Raw genomic sequence first — 21,512 nt, 5'->3', positions numbered from 1 at the left:
AATTTAATTTGGCAACAAAAATTATTAGGGAATGGACCAATAAATAAGTTCTAGAAAACTTATATGAGTATCACTCAATCGTACACACACAAACACATAAATGAAATAATAACTTATGATTATGGAAGTACCCAAAGTATCTGATTATTAGTTTACAAGTTTGAAATACCTATGATTGAGAAAATGATCCACCCTATGGTTGGCTAGGGTGATAGTCGCTCCTCGGAATTATTGTTGCGAGAAAGTATAAAGAGCGTTGTAGTTAGCACGTTCTCGCCCAAGCTCATCTTCCATCTTCTAGATTTTTTCATCCATTTGTTGGCGAAATTCTATGCACTCTGATGAATGACCACCACATGTTCACGGGAGACCCACTACCTAAATGGCCATAATATGAAGTTGGAGTAGGGACCCAATCCAAAGCCCTCTTACTCGACAATGTGGCTCTTTTCCAATCACTTGAGTCAAAATTTCTGTTTCAACCATTCTGTCATCCCTATCGATTGATTCATATTCAGATATTTTTTTTATTTTCATTTTCCTACATTTATGTAAATAGCTTTTAACAAATGTCATTTATGAAGAAATCAATATAAGGCAGAATAATGGCCAAAGACTTAGTACCATAATCTCTTCTGCCTCTTTATTCAAATACGAGCCATATTTTTTAGTACGGGTTGCTTTGAAAAACTCAAAATGTCTTATTTTCTTTCCACTTATAAGTTCCTAAATCAAGAAAATATAGATTAGTAATGGTTACTAGCAAAAAGTGTACTCTTTGGAAAAAATATCATACATAGCCAAATATTGTATCTTGAAAAATCTTAGAGTTTTCTTACCATTTCCTTTTTCTTTTCTCTCGAAAACTTTTTGAACCCAAGTGTGTGTGTAGTATTGTTGCTTTCTCGAGGAAACCCCAACTTTTTGGATTCCTACATAATAACATGAACACTAAATTACATATGTAAGATACCATGATTATTACATTTAAAATAAACAATATATATTATTCGAACCTCCCCGTTCCTCGAGTACCAAAAATCAACTAACTCTTTCCATTGCCAGCTAATAGTCCCTTTTGGATGCTTCTATTTATTTGCTTGTAGCCCATCCTTTTTTTGAAATATTTTCTCTTCAAATCATATTTATTGTCCCTCCATTTCTTTCCTAAAGACTTAAGCACATAGTCTTTTTGGATTTCAAGAACAAATTGTGTCTATTTGAAAACCAAAAATAATTTCAACCAAATATTATGACCTTAATAAGATTGTTATGTAAATAAAGAACATGTTATGCATAACACAAATTTAAGAATAAAAGTATACCTCGATGAAGTTTAATAGTTCATCCTTTAATGTTTTTGGCACTTTATGGCAACTCTTGTATTGAAGACCAATCTTCTGGCTAGATTGAGCGATCATACCTAGGACCGAAGAGAACAATTGTGCCGCGGGCCCAATGGGTTATCCAAGCTAGTTTGCACTGACCAACACTTTTTCATCTGGACGCAGTGCCCATAACTCCTTCAAAGTTGTTAACCCTCTTCCTTTACAGCGGCCCTCATTGTCAACTGCAACAATTCATGTACTCATTCGTCAAGACAAAATGGTTTAATCCATTACATAAAAAGTTGTATTTGGAAATTAATTGCACAAAATACATGTTTTTACATTAACCACTAGACTGGTATTTTCAAGTATGTTACCATGGTTTTCATTTTCATCATCTCCATTACGGTTTGAATCAATATTTAATGAACGATTTAAGGTGCAAAGTTGAGCATCAGTCATTTGAGCTGTTGAAATCTCACCTTCATTATTTGTAGGAGCATTGTGACTAGTATTTGTTTCAGATCGGATTATTTTCATATCTTTCAATTTTGATCTTGGCATCTTGATGTTGTCTACATCACCTCATAAAGATAGGTATACAGTAAACATGAATAAATTACAAAAAATAAACGTTCAAGTTAACCAATTGGTATAAATGGAATCATGTCAGATTAGCAACTTGTTCTTCACTTCTTCTAGTGTAGTAACAACTAGTGCAATGAACTTGGCTAAAAAGGGTAAAAAAGAAAACATCTTTCTATATGATTAAAATAATACTAATTAGTCTTTCATGCATGTAACTGTATGGATTAGATTCAGATGATTTTCTATAACTAACAACTCCCTCATTAAAATGAAAGTTTAGCTTAGTTCATGGAAGCTAGACGTATGGCTTACTCGATATAATATAGCTAGTCTATATATACAAACAGAACTAATCTTTACTGAAGATATTTTGGTTCATTTCGGTTTGGTATGAATGTGTATATGTTAACCTGCACGCATGTATATTTGATTTGATCAAGTAGATGAATATATTTCATTTCTATAAATTAATCAAGTGAAATACATGGTAATAGCTGAAGACAAGAAGAATTTGTGGTTCTCCTTTCATGTTCCAAAAATAAAAGGTCACCATTCATAAGCAATGATCAAAGGTTGGAAAGCAAAGGCAGGTCAATTAAACAACACTTAAGCAGTCAAACTATGACCATATCTTCATTAATTCATGACGAACAACATCAAGTGGGTCAAAACCTCCAACTGCTGGTTCTTTGTTCATTCCTTCCAGGTTGCTTCTGAATTATATATTTACAAATATATATATAAATATATACATATGATATTTGAAACTAAAAAGATCTCATCCAAGTGAAGCTGCAAAAAGAAATTCTATAGTTTCCAATTCACCTAGGAAATATGCTATCCTTTACGAGTTGGATCTTGAAGATGATAGATAATATTTGGCATCTCATAGTACTTTGTCAAAGAAGCAAGGTAATTTCAAGGCAAGTTGGTTCATTTTTGGTTGTCAATAATTCCATTCTATGAGAGGAATATATCGAGTTCAACAATTCGTACAATCACTAACCTTTTGTGATCATCATTGACTAATTTCAAATTTATTTCATTTTCTCCAACTGCTGAACTGATGGAGTTAAATGTGCAATGACTACAGGGAATTCCATGACACCCTTAATATTTCTCAAATTATCACAGCATATGTCTTATCCTATGCTATACAGTATCCTTAGATTATTTTTAACTCTGGTGGGAATGTCATGAGCATAAAAAATTCTCTAATTGTATAGAAAGATATACTCCAATTTAAGCTATTGATTGCTATATGATCTCCAACTACGCGTCTTCAATTATTGGATGATCGTTCTATTTGTTCATATGATTGCAATGAGTGCCAAGAACAAGGTAATCCAGTTATGCAGTGTCCAGTTATTCTAGATCTGATTTCTTTGAAAACAATTGTTATTAGATGATGGCTAAGAGTTCCTTCTTTTCAAACAAGTTACTTGACATATTCTACAAGAATTTTAATTTTAGTTCAATCTTCATCAATTTTAGGTTAAACTTCACGGTAATTTTCTGATATTTGAATCTATAAATGGTGTATATTTTGAGCAAGTTCTATCTATTCTACATTGATTTGTGCAGTTATAGTAGGATGAATAGATGACACGCAGTCCATTAAATTGCATATTAAAATTGGTTCTCTAATCATATATTTACACCACAAAAAGTCTGTTGCAGTTTGTATCTTTAATAAAAATTCATGTTTGTATTGAAGTAAGAGAACATGACAGATAGCACTCACTACCACGTGACTATGAAACTCTAGTCTCAATCTCAAATTTAGCCCATCAATATTTCACTCATAGTTAACAAAGAACAAAAAAACTTTATTTCTAAGTTGATCTTTAGTTGTTGATCTGCTTGAATCTGAGAACCTACCAAGAAAAAGAAAAAATTAGTTACTCTACAGCAAGATTCTGAACATGATCAGTAAGACACAAGAACCAAATAAAGAACAGAGAAAAGACATAATAATTCCAAGACACAAAGGGAAGTATGAGGTAGAAAGTAGATCCAAAAATATTAATAAGAAGTTCGCATAGCAACAAAACAATACAATATTCAACTGGAAATGTCTCTAACAGGCTACTAGTTGGTCTCTTTTAGATAACCATGAATGATGAAATCATCAAATACTTGATCATAAATAAATGACATAAACAAAATCCTAATCGGACTCAAACTACTAAGTTTATTTGAATATGATATTTGAATCCGTAAATGGTGTATATTTTGAGCAAGTTCTATCTATTCTACATTGGTTTGTGCAGTTAATTTATTCATGTATATAAGTGCTATTCATGTGAAATAAAGAATTCTTATAGTTTCCTAGCATATGAGATCATAGATAGGAGACATAGTCGAAGCACGGCAAAGTATAGGCACAATCAGAATCAGCATATGAGATGAGAGGAAAATTAGAGAGGGAAAATGAGGCCATCTGTATGTACAATTAGTTAATGCCATATAAGCACATTTCATGTCCCAAAAAAAACATCCTATATAGTTTTGTATCACATTAGATGAGGAGAGATAAATAGCGAGAGAAAATGAGGCCAAATATGGATAGGATTTATTTAATATAGGTTCTATGAGCAGCTATGCACATAAAAGATGTTTCCATATGGTAGTAGATTATCCCAAAATTGTTTCTCATAATGTGATATAAGTTTCTTAGATAGCGCACTGCCATTTCCCTATAATACCATCTATTAATACTCAAATTTCAAACTCTTCAAATTCTATATTTGCAATACATTTACCAGTGCTTATCAGTCCACTTAGCATCAATAACTTATTTCAGACCATTTTCCTTGGTAGTGCTTCCGTCAATTGCTTTTTTTGACAAAATTTCTTTGGTTAATGGTACTATTTAATTCATTAATTGATCCACATGCTTATTTAAGTTGAAATTTCTCTGTCAAGTTTTTCAACTGGATATATAACTTAATATGATCTTTGGTATAGACCTCTGAGAGTAGCTCACCTATCTCCTAGTAAAAGTCCCAAAAATAATCTTGTAAGCCAAGCATTTTGGGATCATTATCAAGCTTACATTAGTATGAAAACAAATAAATTTGTAAAACAAATCTCCTCACTTTCTTCCGAATCTCTCCAGCACACATTGGGACCCCCTCACAAACCCACAACAAAGACTCCACATTCTTTGTTGTTTTCTCATTCCAAGTTCACTGCCATGAGTCATGACTTATGACTAGTCCATTTAATAATGAAGACAAAATGATAAATAAATAAATAAATATTTAATTACTGATATTAACAAATAGTTCAACATTATAAATTAGTAGATCAAGAGAGAAAATGAGAAGAAAACTCCACATTCACAACCCTTTAATATGAGTGGTTATCAGCTGAAATCCATAAGACACTAGGTCCTCAAATTCGAATCTTTGAGGAAAAAAATACCCAACTATAATCGCTTTAGCTTTTTTTATATCATCCAACATTCTTTCCATTTTCAATTTATACCTTGTGCAACCATCAGCTTGCACTATTGCGACTGTTCCATAGCACAAACAGGACAAGTTTGGGACAAACCACATATAACCATGCATCAGATTTGGCTTACAACAACACTTATCAAAACATGAACATAATCTAAGTTGAAAAATAGATGAAATTGCTACTAAGATGACTATTATGATTGTTTATATCATACATAATCATCCAAACTAGAAAGTAGTTGCAACAGCTAATAGATACTCATATGAAGAGAAAGCAAAGTGGAAAGCACAGGAATCATGTGTGTGTGTGTGTGTGTTGTTATATTGAACTAGTTTTAGAGGAATTAAATTTTTCACAAAGAACTGAGATGAAATACGAGGTTTCTTCAACTTCACCATAACACAAAATAGATGGAATGCAAATATAAGGTTTGAAAAGGATTACCAGAAAGCAAAATGAAACTACAACTTTCTTGAAATGGTCCAAACAATAGAAACAAATTCCACCTGATTATTGCCAGATTAAGAACACAGAAGTTACTATACAGCCTGAAGTGAAAAATACAGCTTGAGACACAAACATGAATTATAATTATCCAGAATTAACTCAATTGAGGATAAACTCTTACCTTCTTTCACTGATTTGCTTATATGTTGAGATAACTGTTTACACATTCAAACATGCCAAAAATAATCCAGACTCACCAGGCAAACCAACAAAGCATGGGTTGTTCCTTCAAATTATGAAAGAAATATCGGGCTTGAATTACATAGAACTTGCTGAAAATAACTATTTAGAACACTGACAATTAGCTTAATAAAACATAAACAAGAGTGCATGGTTATTACAAAGAATACAAGGATAAAACATACAGGTGGAACTTCAGACTAATTGTAAAAGTAGTTAGTTGTATTTTTTGAAATGCAAATTACACTAATAAGTTTCTAGAATTCTCTTAGGATTCTATGATCAAGAGATATGAAGAGATTCATCTAAATATTCTATTAACATAACACTTCGGATCAGACTGAGAAATGGGTGACACAAACTTGTGGATTGGAAGATAAACTTAAGAAACCGAATGGTCGAGAGAGCGCTTGAGATCCATTTCAACTTGATGGATTGTCCATTGCATGCCCTCCAATTTTTGTGAGTTGCCTTTTTTGCAATTAGAACATCAAAAGAAACTGAGACAGATTAAGCAATAGATTAAAATGTGGGTCAACACCGTGATAATCTCAGAGACGTGTAACCTACCAGAAGAACAACATTGAATTAGATTACTAACTCTTATATTTACTGGATTACTAGAACATAAGAACATAGAAACATACAGCCTTGTTGTAAGCAATAGATGCTTCTTCTGTAGCCTCCACAAGATACTTGCTACAAGGATAAGAAAGATGGAAGATGAAGTGAAATCATTGCACTGAAATAACAATATATTCAATGTTCAGTAAGAAATGAAATACTATTTCCTATGCAAAGCAGGTACAGATCTTTGGTGTAAGTATCACGCAAGAGAAGATACTATAAGGCCCTGTTGGCAGAAGTTCAATGGCTAGGAACACTATGTTGTTGAAGTAATATGTACAAGTTCAATTATATATATTGAGATACTACATTAGGAACAAAAGAGAATGTGAAAATGGAACTTTTTGCCAAACAATTCTAACAGAATTTTACATAACAACCATATATCACTACTTGTTCATTCTTTATTGACTCTTGACATCTTCACGAACCCATTGGTCACCATCATTAGAAGATAAAATTCCTTCACACTACAAATTAAATGATGATATGATATGCTTTTGAATAACTTAACAAAAGCTAATGAAAAATATAAATTAAAAAGAATACATAAAACTCACACTAGAAATTATGAATTTGGAAAATTGTAACTCAACATACTAGTATGAAGTAATTTACTTTTTATTAAGCGGCATGAACATCCTCATTGACATCATTACGAACCCATTACTGATCATCATTAGAAGAGAAAATCCCTTCACTACTAGTAGGAAACAATCAGTTTGAGGACAACTTTCTGTCGATGCATCACCCATGTCATACATGTACCTAGCTTGACTGTGTATCACAACATACCATCCACATTCAGTGAGATCTTTACTATAGAATACTTGCTTCACTTGTCATGAAAATACATAAGGCTCATCAATGACATTAGCACCCGTGTGGATTAATCTTGAAAAATTCACCATGGTAAATCCATATTTATCTTTCTTGATACCTCGACTATTATTAATATCATCCTAATCACATCGAAACAACACAACTTTGAATTTCTAAAAGTAATCTAGCTCAATTATGTCATTCAAAATCCTGTAATAGTCAACACTTCCTTGCACACGGTTAGCATTACTTGCGCTTTCATAACTAATTGTTGAAGAATTAACAACGCATCTAGAATTATGAGTTCTCCATAATCTTTCATGAGATTTGGTATGGAAGCAAAATCCATTGATGATACATCCTTGTATCACTTGACTATTAAGTTTGGCCCTTGTGCAAGGAACCTAACTTCTTCAGTCACATCTCTTCCACAAGAAACCTTGGAAATTGCGTCAATATATGCATGGAATTAAAAAGGAAAAAATTTACAGAGTATTATGTTTCTAATTTTTAGCACTTACAACTTTCGCCAACCATTCATGAAAATTCTTAGTAAATTGCATATTAACATCACGAGCGACTAAACACCGACCACGCATTTGTTGTCTCAAGATATTCTTGTACTCACTATAATCATGTGCTTGTGCCAGTGATTTAGCATCTAATTCTGCAATTTCAAATTTGCCTATTTGTTGTCCACGACTATGAAATAAATAAGCTTCCCCAAGTGCCTCATCATGAACTTCTCCTAAATTCCTTGATGGTTTATCAAATATTGTTTCAACATCCTCTAGATATCAGAAACAAAAAGTCACACATTCCTTTGCAAAACAACCTTCGGCAACAGAACCTTCAAGATATCTCTTGTTCCACACATAGTTCTTTAACTTCAACAAAAACCTAAAACATGTATGTCATGTCAATTAAAGAATAAATTTAATTCTTACTAATTATAACTAAGTCTATTGTAGAAAATTGTTACCGTTCAATTGGATACATCCATCTGTAATGGACAGGTCCACCAAGTTTGCTTGCAACGGAAGGTGGATAAACAAATGGACTATTATAGTTAAGAAAGATGGTGGAAAAATCTTCTGTAATTGACAGAAAACCATCATTGCTCAATATTGAAGTTCGTCGAGCTCTTCAACCTTAAGAACCTTACCACAAAGAATATTGAATATATTGCAAACCTTGAAAATGGAACACATCACTTGTTTTGATGATGATAAGTGTAAAGCAATTAGAATCAAATCATGGAGCAATATATGATGATCATATCATTTTAGAGAATGCAGCTTCCATTCTTATTGGTTCACGCATCTTGATATATTTGAGGAATAACCATCCGGAACTTTAATGTTCTTCAAGACTTGGCAAAACACATCCTTCTCCCCTTTTGTCATTGAATAAACATCAGGAGGCAACTTTGTTCTTCCAATAAGAAGATATTCAGGATAATGAATATGACGAATTCCCATATCTACCAAATCAAGTCTGGATTTCAAATTATCCTTTAATTTGGCATCAACATTAAGCATGGTTCCAATAATATTTTTACAGACATTCTTCTCGATGTGTATCACATCTAGATTATGCCACAGAAGAAGATGCTCCCAATATGGTAAATCAAAAAATATACTTCTTCTTTTCCACAAATATGCTTCTTGTGATTCGTCTTCTTCCTTGTCCATGACACTATCTTCTTAAAAATTGGATTCTCTCCTTTGTGTTTTCTTTGAGCTGCTAGAAGTCTTTAATTTTCTTAGCCTTGTTTCATTCACTTCCCATAGCTATATTGCACATCATTTAACATAAAAAGATGTATGACCCACTTGTAGATAGAGGAGCCTCACGTAGCTCTAAGGTATCGTCAAATAGATGTTTTTGGAGCCTATATGGATGAATCTTTTGCTAACCACCTTCGATGTCCCATATAACAAAACTTTTGTCCATTGGATAACCATATTGACGATGTTCTGCAGCACAACAAGGGCAAGCATACTTCCCCTTCATGCTCCAACCAGATAAAATTACATAAGTAGGGAAATCATTTATTATCCACATTAGAGCGGCTCACAAATTGAAATTTTATTTCCTTGGTGTATCATATGTCTGAACACCAACCCATATTTGCTTCAACTCCTTGATTAATAGTTGTAAGTAGATGTCAGTGTCATTTCCTAGACCATTAACTCCAGCAATAATCATGGATAAGAGGGAAGAAGATTGCTTCATCCCTTTCACGGTGGCAAATTGTAAGGGATCAACACCACCGGCCATGTACTATAAGAAGTACTCAGTAACTTGAATGGGCTAAAACAATCAGAGGAAAGTCTGAGCCTAATATTTGGAGGATCAGATGCAAAGTCTGGATATCTCATGTCAAATGTTTTCCATGCTTCAGCGTCAGCAGGATGCCTCAAACACCCATCTTCTGTACGACCATCAACATGCCAAGTCATATCTCCAGAAGTCCTTGACGACATGAATATTCACTTTAATCTTGGGAATGATGGAAAAAAATAACTCAAAAATCTTCACCTGGTCTTTTTGTAGAACCATTTCATTATCATCATTGGAAGCAGTGGTTTTGTTTCGATGGACAACCGAGCGAGAAGTGTCGCGAACAAGACAAGCTTGTTGATTTTTGTTATCACTACAATAGAGCATACAATCATTTGGGCAATCATGAATTTTTTCATTTGAAGTCCTAAGTCTTTTATGACCTTCTTAGATTCATGACTATTTGTAGGAATGGTAGAGGCAGGGAAAAATTCTTTCAAAAACTCAATTAGGTAATTGAGCACTTTTCCAGTCATCACACACACACATTTTAGGTGGAATAGGCGAATGCAAAAATACAACCTAAAATGCTTCGATCCATCATAAAGTTTCTCATTCATATCGTCAATTAATTTGTAGAACTTTACCGCTTCCGTAGGAGGTTCTTCCTCGCCTGCCCCATCCTGGACTTCAGCTTCATCATTCACACTATTTCCAATATTAGGTTCAATGCCCCATGAACATCATGACGGATGTTAAAAACATCACGTAACAATTCTCCCATGGCACCATGGCTACTATTAAAGAATGAAGTAGGATGAGTGGAGCGCGGAGGCATTATAATTATGTCATCCAAACTAGATGTCGAAGAAGGAACATGATCCCCGTGGAAGAACCAGAAAGTGTAACCCCGTAGAATTCCATCACACATTAAATGTTCTTGCACTACTTCTAACATGTGCGAATGAACATTCGCACACTTTACACAAGGATAAACAATCATGCTGTCCTCACTTGACTTATCAAATGCAAAATCAAGAAAAATGCCTCCACTCCTTCTGTATACACGTCAGACAATCTTGACTTATTCATCCAACTCTTATCCATCACTCTGTTACCATCAATGAAGTTAATACAATGCTTACAAACTGTGATAATATTATTATTATATATATATTAGGTGGACAACAAATTGTACAATTAATATATATGTATTTGAGAAAGAATAGAATGTGAAGAAAAACCAAATGAGTTTGAATTCACCTGGCTCACAATAATTACAACAACAAATAATAATATTCATTATTATTATAAGAATTAATCCTTTACACATGAAATTATATTCAAATTCATTTGTCTTTTCACTAAGAATCTTTCATGAGTCATTTTCACTAAGACAAATTCTCTAGAACGTCTCTTATTTGAAGCTCAAATGAGTGATGTGTATTCATCTGTTCTTATCCTAAGATTTTATAATTATATACATATATAGAATTATAAAATCTACTTTCTAGTCCCAAGAGTGTTGTATATGTAATATCAAAATCTAAGTCCTCTTTCACAAGTCCTTTCACTAAATTATTATTAGCTAACAATTATGATGTACAATAATAGTCCTTAATCTGAAATATGTATGCTCTGACAAGTACCATATGCTGTTCCTTAATTTGAATGTCTGCTATTTCATAATCAAACCACTAATGCTATGTTTTCTTTTTTGAATGCCCACTATTTTTTAGTTTTAATCAAAACCTTAGTTCTTTGTTTTTTTTAGTAGTGTCTCCATGTTTCAATCAAAACCCTAATCCTATGTTTTCTTTTGAGAATGCCTATAATTTTTTAATCAAAACACAAATCCTATGTTTTCTTATACTAATGACTTCTCTTTTTCATTCAAAATCCTAATCCTATGTTTTCTTATCGTAGTGTCTCCTATTTTTCAATCTAAATTATAACCCTATGTTTTCTTTTCAGAATGCCTCCAATCTTTCAGTCAAAACCCGAGCCTATGTTTTTTTTATTAATGTCTCCTATTTATCAATTTTCATTCAAAATCGTAAAATATGTTTTCTTTTCAGAACATCTTCTATTCTACAATCAAAAACCATATCCTTTCTTTACTTTATGTAATGTCTGCTATTTTTAAATCAAAATGCTAATCCTATATTTTCTTATAATAATATCTCCAATTTTTCATTCAAAATCCTATATTTTCTTATAATAATGTCTCTTATTTTTTAATTAAAACCATAATCCTATGTTTTCTTTCGGAAATGTCTAGTGTTTCTTAATCAAAACACTAATTATGTGTTTTTTTTACAATGTTTTTTATTTTTGAATCAAACCCCTAATCCTTTGTTTTCTTATAGTAATGTCTCCTATTTATCAATCCAAACCAGAATCCTATGATTTCTTTTTGGAATATCTCCTACCTTTTAATCAAAACCCTAATCTTATGTTTTCTTTTTTGAATGTGTTCTATTTTTCAGGTTTGGATCAAAACTCTAATCCTTTGTTTTCTTTTTTTAATGTTTCTTATTTTTTAATGAAAACCGTAATCCTTTATTTTGTTTTCGTAATGGCTATTATTTTTTAATCCAAACCGTAATCCTACATTTTTTTTATAGTAATGTCTCCTATTTTCAATCAAAACCCTAATTCTATCCTTTTTTTTTCTTCAAAATGTCTCATATTTTTCAATCAAAACCCTAACCTAATGTTTTCCTTTTGGAATGTCTATTATTTTTTAATCAAAATCATAATATTATGATTTCATATAGTAATTTCTCCTATTTTTGAATCAAAACCCTAATCCTATATATTTCTTTCGGAATGTCTCCTATTTTTGAATCAAAAACCTAATCCAATGTTTTATATTCGTAATGCCCCTATTTTTTTAATCAAAGCTCTAATCCTATGTTTTCTTTTCTGAATATCTCCTATTTATTAGTTTATAACAAAAAACCTAACCAATGTTTTTTTTCTGGAATGTCTCATATTTTCCAATCAAAAAGCTAATAATTTCTTTTCTTTTCGCAATATCGGCTATTCTTGAATAAAAATCATAATCCTATATTTTCTTTATGGAATGTGTCTTATTTTTCTGTTTTGAATCAAAATCCAAATCGTTTGTTTTCGTTTGGAAATGTCTCATTTTTTTAAAATCAAAACCTTAATCCTGTCTTTTATTTTTGGAGTCTACCTATGTTTTCTTTTCTTAATGCCTGCTATTTTTGAATAAAAATCATAATCCTATGTTTTTTTAAATGCCCCCTGTTTTTGTATCAAAACCCTAATCTTTTGTTTTATTTTGGGATTGTCTGCTATTTTTTAATCAAAATAATGATCGCATGTTTACTTTTTCAGTAATGTCTCATATAATAAAAGGCCTATTTGAAAGATTTTTTAGGGAATTTCTCCTATTTTGTAATCAAAACCATTGTGTTATGTTTTTGTTTTTGATAATGTCTACTATTTTTTGTTTCAAAACAATAATCCTATGTTTTCTTATGTAATGTCACATATATTTCAATGAAAACCATAATCCTTTGTTTACTTTTCGCTGTGGCTCCTATTTTTTAATCAAAAATCTAATCCTATATTTTCTTTATGAAATGTCTCATATTTTTCAATCAAAACAATAATCATATGTTTTCTTTTAGTAACGTCTCATTTTTTAGTCAAAACGCTAATCCTATCTTTTGTTTTGTCAGTCTCTAGTAATTCTTAATCAAAATCCTAATCTTTTGTTTTCCTTTTTAATTGTCTATTATTTTTAATCAGAAATGTCTCATATTTTTTATTCATAACCTTAATCCTAAGTCTGTATTAATGCCTCATATTTTGTAATCCAAACCCTAATCGTATGTATTTCTTCGCAATACTTCCTTTTTTTTAATGAAAACCATAATCTTTTGGGAATATTTATTATTTTTGAATCAATACAATATTCTCAGGTTTTCTTTCGGCAATGTCTCATTTTTTAAATCAAAATCCTAATCCTATTTTTTTTTTATGAATGCCTAATAGTTTTCATTTAAACCCCTAATCTTATGTTTTTCTTTTCAGAATGCCTGCTATTATTGAGTCAACACCCAAAATCAATGCTTTGTTTTGGAAATGCCCCCTATTTTTTAGCAATGAATCAAAAACCTAATTCTTTGCCGACTTATGCACATATAACAAGAGCTCCACCAACATGTATATCATTGAAGAAGCAAGTGATTCACGACGTGAGCGTAGTGCCCGCTATGCGTATACCCGTGAAAAAGTATGAAATTGGGAAGCTATTCGAAGCCAACATCTTTGCGGCAGAGCAACGTAGCATGCTCTGTAGCATGACCGCTCATAGCCGCCGAGAAACCGAGAAAGGAGAATCCACACGGCGTGTGGAAATTATCCACGCTGTAGAGAATTCCGCAGACGGCGTGAAGCATCCACGTGTAGTCGCCCGATTCCAGCCCTATTTAATGCCGAATCATCCCCGATTTTCGTATTCTTTTCTCCATCTTTTCCCCAACTTGAGAGAGGGCTTCGGCAAGGGTTTTGAGGGGTTTTGGCTAAGGTTTTGGAGAGGTTCTATGGCTCTGACATCGCACGTCATTTGGAAGAAGGTTATTGGGAGAGCTTTCATCGGCATCGATCCGGCGAGGTGTATCCTAGGCCGGACAAAGGATCCCTTGTGACGAGTTGAGGACTCTCCACAAGACCATCGATACGATCATCGAGGGGGTTTCTTTATGGATCCATTGCTTTTACATTCTATTTCTTTGATTGTATTTAGCTCCATGGAGAGCTAAACTCGATGGGTACTCGGTATTTGTGAACCCTAGGATATATTCGTTTTATTGAATCTCTTTATTATGCTTTCAATTAATTGATGTTTATTGTGAGTTCCAACCATGAATGCTTGATTGAATGAATATTGCCCCTAGAGTGACACTAGGGTTGAGAGTTCTTGTTGATAACCTTGTGAGTGAGTGACACACCACAAGCGTTAGACAAAAGCTAGGTTGGAGAGGGTTGAGAGGGTGAGTCGAGAGGCATGTGAGCGTCCCCTTTCCCCTCCAACGTGATAGATTCTACCTCCGCTCCTCGAGTTCTTTGCGGCTATAATAGAATGAATGGTCTAAGGGATGAACTTCCGCTGGGGCTTAGTTGCGCATACAACGGAGTGAAGAAGCCATAGTGAGGATTGGTATTGTGGCCAGAGGCCCACTTGCTTCTAATATTATTCACCTTCCAACATGTAAGAAAAATTATATTGGATTGTCTTAACACGATAGATTCGCAGAAGAAAAAGCATTACTTCTCAAAGAGAAATTTCCTATTATTCTTCTATCACGCTAGGCTTATTCTATGTGGGACTTGTCTTGACAAACTCAGCTTGCTTTCTTGCTTGGCTGTTTCTTTTCCGTGAGTACTTATACGTCGTACCCTAGTCATTTATAGAGTCAAGCCTTCTTTATCAAATCGAATGCTGAAGCTTGCTTGCGTCTAATATTGATTCCGTAAACTACTTTATAGAGATAGAGGCCAGCGCTGGACTAGATAGCTTGTCTGCATTCATCTTGATTTTAATTCAGTGTATAGTAAGTAGCCAATACAAAGAAAGCTACCTTTCGAGCTTTTTTTCCTACTCTTCAAAAACACTCGGCGAGTTCTACTCATTCTATTCTCTTAGCTTGCATATTCTTTGATTCATCTTCGGATTCAGTCGTGCTCCAAGCCTTCGCTCCCCGATAAGGACAAAGTCTGACTCCATACATTATTCATAGATAAGTATTTTGCTCTCGTCGCTCAACTTGGATTCAGCCATAACTCGCTGTAGACAATTATGGGCTTTCCACGGATTCTTTACTTGAATCCCTACTTCCTTGTTGCTCTATCACTTTCAAAGTTGACTACACATAACTACTAGGAAACCTTTGCAAGCCTTGAACTTGAGCTCACATGCCAATACTTGCCTACCTGCCAGAAAGAGAGAAAGAAAGATGAAAATGCTTGATTGATGACGCGCTTGGAAAGAAAGATTTTGAATTAAAAAAGTTGGCTTGCTTGCTAACGGAACGAGACAGAATTTTATTCTTTCTTCAATCCAAAGAATGGACAGATTTCAAGCCTCCATTTTCTTCGCTTCCTCACATGCTTTGTTAAAGCGTTGTTAGCTGAATGGCTGAATAGCTAGCTTTAGCCTTACTCATAACCTTGCTATCTTGACGACTTTTTTTCTTAGAAAACTTATTTTATAGATTTATAAAGAGCTTTGCCATCAATTCTAATTATTTTATGAGAATGAATTGGTTTTGGTTTGGACCCTGCTCTCACTAACATTGTAAAAAACCATTCGTCAAGCAACCAAGCAAAATTTAGGTTTTCTGTACCCCGACACCTATTGAGGAGAAAATCCCTGCACTCTCGTAGTAAATTCTCCTTTCCTTGATGAACTGATGAACTAAAGTCCAAGATGGGAACAAAAGGACAATATTTATATGTAACGCGCGAGAAAAGAATTTTTCTCTCGCAAGCTAGGAGGTTAAAGAGCTGCATGATAATAGTCGATTTAAGTCCCGAGCTCTTTAGGAATGACCAGTAAGCATAAACATTTGAAGGTTGTTTTTTTTTAGTCATATCTATCATTTTCACCTTAGCTGAGAACCTTGCTTAGCCAATACTTCTAGAATAAAGATACGATAAATAGTTGTTGATACAGGAGAATACCCCGCTTCTTCTTCTCCTTGGAATGGGGTAGGCTTCTTTAAGTCTTTCTTATTTATCTCCTCTTGTGTTTTTTTTAAATTAAAGCTAGTTGTTTGAGTTCTTTTACATCTCCTTTTAATCCTTGGTATATGTTGAAAGTCGAGATCGGGATGTAGAAGATTTTTAACACCCCTTCCTCTTCTCCTGCTCTGTTCTAGCTTTTAAAAGAGTAAGGTAAGGTCTTTCTTTTCCATACCAAAGAGCTCGTTTTGTTAGCTATCCCATATTAGCCGCCACTTATGCTAGCCGATAGAAAGGACTCTCAAAAGTTTTATTCAAAAATTTTCAGTTAAGAAGAACACCCTTCTTCTTTCCTTTACTAAAGGGTGGTTCAATCTCTCCTTCCTCGTATTCTGGTTAGCATGGTAAAGCTAGTTTAAGTCTTTTCGATTTCATTCCTTACGTGTCCTTTCGCGTATCTTTTTCTTCTTTCCTTTTTCATTCGGGTAAAAGCTTGTTGAAATCTATCCTATCTTTCCTTCTGTGTCCTTCTGTGTCCTTCCGGTATCTTTTCTTCTTTCTTTTTGATTTGGTAAAGCTTGTTCCAAAAGTCCGGTGGATCAATCTATACTTTAAGCAAGCGGTTTAGGCCTATAGAGAGTGAAGCGACAAAGCCGCTTCTTCTTGTTCTTCGGAAGCCCTCACCGTACCATATACCAATTTTCTATAAGATGGCTTTGTAGATCAGGTCTCTTTCTAGGGATAGAGAATCTCTTTCCGATAGCAGTAACAAGTTTGAGACCTGGTCAAGGGGATAGAATTACTTGTCTGGTTTCCTCGTGTGCCAACCTGGGGCCTCAAAAAGGGAAAAAAAGAATGTCCACCGTACTTCCTTTGACTACTCCTATGATCTGAGATATGGTAGACGAATTTTGTTATGGTGGGGACTGAAAACACCAATGCAGCATAAAAATAAAATGACCACATTACAACATGAATTAAGATAGACGACCGACAATGCCTTCGATCGAACATTGGGTTTTCTTAGCGTGCTAGCCACTGCTTCATTTCGTATAGCGATAACGCTTTCTCTTTCTTAGCGCTTGACCCTGCAGAGAGCTTTGGTTGCGCTTTGGTTAGCTTTCTCTTATAGTTTATTTTCTCTGATTTGACTCAGCTTGACCTATTTGACTCAGCGATTAGAGTATCGCTTTCATATGGCTAGAGTCATTGGTTCAAATCTAATAGTAGTTAAACCTAGCCAAAACCCCTGCTTTTTGCCAGCATGATAGCAAGCATAGACTGCCATCAAAGAGTCGAATGACCAAAGCATCGGTTGCTTCCACTTGTTACCTTCTTCGACCGACAAACAAGGAACCCCCCTTTCCTCAGCTTGCTTCTTCCTCTTCGTCCACTCGGTTTCATCAATTTTGAAATTCTTACCCAACTAGTCTAGTTAAAAGAATGATATTAACTGATATCATGACGCAACTAGATAGTATAATTATCATTATGGGGGAAGTTGATCATTGATAATGATAATTGATACGATCGAAGTGCAAGATCTCAATTCTTTTTCTAGTTCGGTGTCCCTAAATAAAGTCTATGGACTCATATCACTATCACTGTTTGTCCCCATTTTTACCCTTATATTTGGAATCATAAGAGGGGTACTAGCAATTCGGTGGTTTGATAAGTCCTTGTGTGAAATGAATGCGAAGCATTCATTCCTTATGTTGAGCATTACTTTTCTCGGGTTTTTGCACTAATATGTGTGTTTTTATGTTACTCTTATGCAGGTAGGGTTGTGAGGCCGAGTATGAAGGAAAGAAGCCAATGTGGATCATAATGCACCGATTTTGGAGGAAATCCTGCTAAGGTTCAAACGCAAAGACATAGGTCGGGTGTGAGATGCTAGAGTGTGTGCCAACCTCCTCGTATGCGATTGGGCACATCCAATTAGAGGGGCACAAAAGCAGTTACACTCGAGCATTACAACTTATGCACATAGAACAAGAGCTCCACCAATGTGTATATCATTGAATAAGTTATCCACGACATGAACGTGTGCCCGTTTGCGTTACCCCGATGAAAGTATGGATTTGGGAAGCTATTCGGGGTAGAATCTGTGAGCGAGCACTACATCAACAACATGGCATATACTATAGCAGACCTTTGTTCACGTACGGCCGAGAAAAAAGAAAGCCAGAGAATCCACACGGGCGTGTGGAAATTATCCATGCCCGTGTGGAAATTCCACAGGGGTGTGTGGCATTATGCACGCCCGTGGAGTCACCCGACTCCAGCCGTACAAAAAGCCGATTCAGCCCCAATTTTGATATTCTTTTATCCATCTTTTCCCCAACTTGAGAGGGCTTCGGCTAGGGTTTTGAGGGGTATTGGCTAGGGTTTTGGAGAGGTTCTAAGGCTCCAACATCACGCGTCGTTTGGAAGAAGGTTATTGGGAAAGCTTTCGTCGGCACCGATCCGGCGAGGTGTATCCTAGGCCGGACAAAGGATCCTTTGCGACGAGTAGAGGACACTCCACAAGACCATCGACACAACCATCGAGGGGGTTTCTTTATTGATTCATTGCTTTTACATTCTACTTCTTTGATTGTACTTAGCTCCATGGAGAGCTAAACCCCTAGTGGGTACTTGGGTATTTGTGAACCCTAGGATGTATTCGTTTCATTGAATCTCTTTTATTATGCTTTCAATAAATTGATGTTTATTGTGAGTTCCAACCTTGAATGCTTGATTGTATGAACATTTCCCCCTACAGTGACACTATGGTTGAGAGTTCCGTTGGTAACCTTGTGAGTGAGTAATACACACGCAGGCGTTAGACAAAAGCTAGGTTGGAGAGGGTTGAGAGGGGTGAGTCGAGGAAGTGCAGGGGCGTCCCCTTTCCCCTCGAGCGTGATACATTCTACCTCCGTTCCATGAGTTCTTTGCGGCCATAATAGAGTGAATGGTCTAAGGGATGAACCTCCATCGGGGGCTTAGTTGCGTGTGCAATGGAGTGAAGCGTTGAGGTGATCTTAGTATCTAGGGCTTAATTATGGGTAGGGACCGTCCACCTAGACCAAAGGGTTAGTTCTATAATTAGGAAGAGATTTATCACTTGGAATCCCTAGAGCTCATTGCAACTCTATGCGAGTGCGAGGTGTTGAGATTGTTCGATTTCTCCTCCGGGACATGTATAGAGTTAGGCATAGTTGACCTTAGATTTGGGACTATGTAATGAAAGATTTCTACGACTCACTATTGCATTGATTAGGAAGCATAATAGAGGGTTCTTGCACTTGAAACGTTTGTCTTAGGGGAGCATTATCCGAGTACCCCATCTTTATCGATTGCCTTACCTTCTCCTTTAATCGTTCTCTCTTACTTCTTGTTTTACTTTCAAGAATTGAATCATTATCACACTTATAACTATTGGTCTTTCACATAGCTAAGAATCGACTAAGTGTTTTATCCCTATTCCCCGTGGATTCAATACTACGCTCATCCGGGATTATTACTTTGACAAACCCGTGCACTTGATGGATATACGCAAGGGATCTTGTCATGTTTTTGCACTTGCTGCGGGAATAGGCGTTTAGAGACACTTTCCACTTTGTTTTTCTTAGCTATCTACCTATATGTCTCTTCCATATCTTCTTATTCTATCATCGTTACGATTTGTATTTTGGTTGCGCTCCGGGTTATGACCCCAAGGGAATCCCTCAATATTGATTGAAGGAGATCCACGAGCTTGAAAAGCACACTTTAGAAGAAAAGGGAAAGAACCCGTGCTAATAACAGATCTAATTCAGCTGATTTGGAAGTAGAAGAATCTGAAAACATGGCAGGATAGAATGATCAACAGCGAACACTATCCAATTATGCCAGACCTTCAGTATTGGGAACACAGTCTAGTATTGTGTGTCCCCCGATTATAGCTTAGAATTTCGAGCTGAAGTCGGCATTCATTCACATGTTGCAGCAATCCGCACAATTCAATGGCTTGGCCGATGAGGATCCAAACAGTCATATCGAGAGCTTTCTCGAGGTGTGTGATATGCTGAGGATAAATGGGGTGACGGATGATGCAATCAAATTGAGAGCCTTCCCTTTTTCTGTAAAGAGGAGAGCGAAGCAGTGGCTACACTCATTACCTAGAGCATCAATTACCACATGGGAGGAGATGGTTGAAGCTTTTCTAGCCCGTTACTTCCTCCCGGAAAATCAACAATGCTTAGGAATGAGATCTCATCCTTTGTTCAGGTGGAATTGGAGTCTCTATTCGAGACATGGGAAAGGTTCAAGGAGCTCCTGAGAAAGTGCCCGCAACACGGATTCCCGGAGTGGATGATTGTTCAAACCTTTTACAATGGTTTGAACCCGAGTACAAGGCAACTCTTGGATGCGGCAGAAGGAGGTACCTTAGGTAGCAAGACCCCCGATGAAGCCCGCCAATTAATTGAGGCAATGGGGTTAAATAGCTACCAATGGAATGCTAGGGAGAAGAAAAAAGTGCACGGTCTCCATGAAATTGATACAGTAACTTTATTGGCGGCCCAAGGAGAGAATTTGAGCAAGAAGTTAGATCTCCTAACTTCAAATAGAGTGGCGACCGTGACTAATTATTCCGGTTGTGGTGGAGGACATGCTCCCTCCGATTGCCCGATCTCTATTGGAGATGTTTCTTCAGTGGAAAAATGTTGATTTTTGTAGGTAATGGCATGAGACCTCAAGGAAATCCATATAGCAATACCTACAATTCAGGTTGGAAGAATCATCCCAACTCTCATGGAGTAATCTGGGTCCACAAAAAAGCCATGGGACCACCAGGGTTTCAAACAACAACAACAAGTCCCTCAGGGTGGAAAACGAGTCTCAGAGTTTGGAAACCAGACTGACGGACTTAGAGAAAGCACTTAGCTAGATTTGTGTAATTTGCAAATACAAAGGTTTGAATCAATCGAGGGCTACACTTTTGCAATCACACCGCCTCCTTGC

The 21,512-nt window shown here is 35.4% G+C and overlaps 1 non-coding gene across 1 annotated transcript; it reads right to left on the bottom strand.

The window, feature by feature from the left end:
• Positions 1–20,744: 20,744 nt before the first annotated feature.
• On the bottom strand, positions 20,745–20,851 carry LOC120252216. The gene has a single exon (XR_005533757.1). It is a non-coding gene; the product is annotated as a small nucleolar RNA R71 (small nucleolar RNA).
• Positions 20,852–21,512: the final 661 nt, after the last annotated feature.

This window comes from Dioscorea cayenensis, chromosome 20, assembly GCF_009730915.1.
Source record: "Dioscorea cayenensis subsp. rotundata cultivar TDr96_F1 chromosome 20, TDr96_F1_v2_PseudoChromosome.rev07_lg8_w22 25.fasta, whole genome shotgun sequence".
Taxonomy (NCBI): Eukaryota; Viridiplantae; Streptophyta; class Magnoliopsida; order Dioscoreales; family Dioscoreaceae; genus Dioscorea; species Dioscorea cayenensis.
Note: the sequence above shows the minus strand (reverse complement) of the source record. Positions and strands in the feature narration are given on the sequence as shown.